The sequence below is a fragment of the Chiloscyllium punctatum genome, chromosome 2 (assembly GCF_047496795.1).
Source record: "Chiloscyllium punctatum isolate Juve2018m chromosome 2, sChiPun1.3, whole genome shotgun sequence".
Taxonomy (NCBI): domain Eukaryota; kingdom Metazoa; phylum Chordata; class Chondrichthyes; order Orectolobiformes; family Hemiscylliidae; genus Chiloscyllium; species Chiloscyllium punctatum.
The window spans coordinates 8,324,550-8,328,065 of NC_092740.1; positions in this window are offsets into that span (position 1 = coordinate 8,324,550).

Consider the following 3,516-nt stretch of genomic DNA (forward strand, 5'->3'; position numbering starts at 1 on the left):
TAACTCCATCATGGGTACATTTCAGGAGCCAAGCTGGAATAAAACAAAATTAAAAATATCTGTTATAGACTTTACCACAGAAAAAAAAACACTTCCATTCAGGAAAGTCACAAGACATGTAAATCACATCAAGTACTTAAAACTGAATAAAAACAAACATTTCTATTTAGCATAACACATTAAAACAGCTAATCCATCAATAACCTCTTGGAACTGTTAGTCCTCTATGAACATGCTGTTTACTACAAGGGGAGGTGGATGTGAGTTGGAACTTAGATTACATTCCCTACAGTATGGAAATAGGCCATTTGGCCCAACAAGTCCACACTGACCCTACGAAGAATAACCCACCCAGACCCATTCCCTTACCCTATACTTACCCCTGACTTCTGCTCTGGACAATTTAGCATGGTCAATTCAATTAACCTGCACATCTTTGGACTGTGGGAGGAAATGGGAGCACCTGGTCGAAACCCACGCAGACACGGGGAGAATGTGCAAACTCCACACAGACAGTTGCTCGAGGTGGGAGTCAAACCCAGGGCTCTGGCACTGTGAGGCAGCAGTGCTAACAACTGTTTTGTTGCAGCATTACAAGGTATTGGAGAGACCACATATAGAGTACTGTGAACAATTTTGGTCTCCTTCTTCGAAAAAGCATACAATTACTTTGGAAATATCAAATCAAATTGAAGCTACGGGAATCAAAGTTAATGGCTGTGTGGTTTTGAAATTAGCTTTGGACCAGAAAGCAGAGGCCTGTGGTGAGTCACAAGTGTGGCAACATCTGTGAAGAGAAAGGAAAATTGAAGTTTCAGGTCCAGTCCAGACATGCCTGCTGAAGAATAATCTAACAGCAGAGAGAGAGAGCTGTATTTAGCAGCTTCAATTCCAAATCACAAATTCAATAACTGAAAGGAAAACTAAAACACTAGGTCTGTGTGAGCCTGACTCACTCACTCATACTTGTTTCATCTAATTAAACAAAACACAAAGCTATTTACTCTTCTTTCCATGGAGCAGACATCTTGCCACCAGGTTTACAACACATATCTTCAAGAGAAACAGGACAACACAGATCTCCCTTAAAGGCACATATCGTCACAGCAGTGAAGAGTGAGGATGGTATTAACAGACTCTGGGGCATATCGGCTGGTGAAACGGCCAGAGAAGTAAAACATTAACATTGGGAAAGGTGAAGCATAATGATAGGAAGATGTTAGGCCACAGATCACTCCACATCTCATTGTATGCCAGAACAGTCTTCAAAGGTTAAATGTCCTACTCCTGTTCCTATGTTCCGAAGAATGAACAGAGGTGATATAACTGAAATGGTATAATTTTACAGTAATAAAAACATGGTGGAAGTGCAAGTTGAAACTTGGGGTTTAGTTGTAATGGATTTAAAATGGCAAAAGGAATGCTTGTTTTCACTGACTAGAGCAGAGAGTAGAAAAGCAAGGATGAACATTTCTAAAATGTCAGTTCAAGCCCAGCTGGAGAAACATGACCAATTCTGTGCACTATGCTTCAAGGAGGATGTTTTTGTGCAGAAAAGATAAAGTTGAATGGTTCCACAGAAGAGATTTCAGTTCTTTGAAGGAAGTAGTGTTGTTTTTCTTAGAGAAGAGCAGATTAGGGTGAGATTAGATTGAGCTGTGCTTCATCAAGAAGAGTCTTTCTAAAGTAAGTCATGAGAAACTGTTTCCAGTGGCAGGATGGCCAGTTAGTAAATGGATACAGGTAAAGGCGTTGATGAAAGAACCAAAGATCACATGACGGAGTCAATGCACAGACTCGGGAAAGGACACGGGGAGTGTGACTAATTTAGATAGATGTTTCAAAGGGCTTGCACAGGCACAGTAGGCTGTGTGGCTTCATCCTGGCCTGTATGATACTATCAAACAGGAAGCAGGTACTACTTACTTTGCTGCCACACTGGAGTGACATTCCATAGGAGACATGTGTGATAAAAGAGAGTTAACCATGACCTGTACCCATCAGACAGTGGTACAGATTATTGTGAGTTCTGAGCCTCAGAATCATCTGTGTTTAACAAGGTGTTTGCTCATTGAAACATTATAAAGCATACCGTCAGAGGACCTAAGGATCACAGGCTACTAAAGTTCAACAATGATCATCCTGAATGATGGAGCAGGGTTGAGGGCCTGAATGGTCTATGTATGTTCAGATTTCTTATGTTCATATGTTTTATTCTGGGTAGGTCCAGGCAGGATGTTAGAAACATTCAGGAGAGATGAGATTGGAGCAGGCGGAATATTGGATGCTTAGGGAAAGTCAAAGGGTAGAGAGAGTGAGAGTAAAGCAGGGCTAACTATTAGGGGGTGCAGGGAGTGATCAGAGAGTGAGAACAGATTCAGGTAGTTTTATTTTTCTTACAAGGCATGTGGGTATCACTGGCAAGGCCAGCGTTTGTTGTCCATCTCTTATTGCCCTTGAACTGAGAGGCTTGCTTGGCCATTTCTGAGGGCAGTTCAGAGTCAGATGCATTGCATTCAATTAGTCCTAAAAGGACACATTGAAGTTTGAAATGGGGACCTGAAGTCACTTTTAGGGTGGATTTGGTAAAGGTGGTAGATTTGCTTCCTGAAGGATATTAGTGAACCAGATTTTTAAAAAATAATAATTGATGATAATTCAGATGGTCACCATTACAGAGACAAGATTTCAATTCCAGATTCAGTCATTAAATGTAAATTTCACAAGTTACGTGGTGAGAATTGAACCCCCCTTCCCAGAGCATAAACTGATCCTTGTGCTCTCCACAGCAGCTACTGGGAGTCATTTGAGATTTGTGACACCCACCTGGACACTTTTCCTTGATCCATGTAGAAGCAGCATACAGACTGGCTGCAAACAGCTCAATACAACAAGGAGTGTAACCAGTCATTCAGCCAGGTGATTTAGGAAATTGGAAATGGTTATTGTACAAGGATCCATCCAGAGTCAGTAACTGAGGATAAGATTTTCAACTCCATTGCTCTCTTAGCAATCTAAAGAACCTGATCAGCTTCCTTTTTGGAATGGTATGACACAGATATAACACACCAAACCACCCCATCGAGCTCTGGATTCACAACACAATGAAAAGCAAACATTCATCGATCCTCAGACTTGCTGTATTGTTGTGATGAGACATTAAAAAAACAGATTGTGGACACCAAATTTTTAACTGAAATTAACAATTTAATATTGTGAATGTAACCTACCACAGCACAGATAAGCTATAACGTAATGTAATTAATATGCACCGTGTAGCCCAAGCTGCTTTGATAATAAACATGCAATCAGACATCACATACATAGTCATACAGACTCCCGCACAAATGTAAGGGAAAAATTAAAACATAAAAGAATTGCAATTTTGTAGCTCAATAACCATTTTAACAATCAATGCTTCCATGAAACCTTTGGATGACTGGTTATATTACAGGCACATAGGACTGCATATCTTTCTTGAATTCAACAGTCACTGGTCAATGCAAGCAGCTTCTG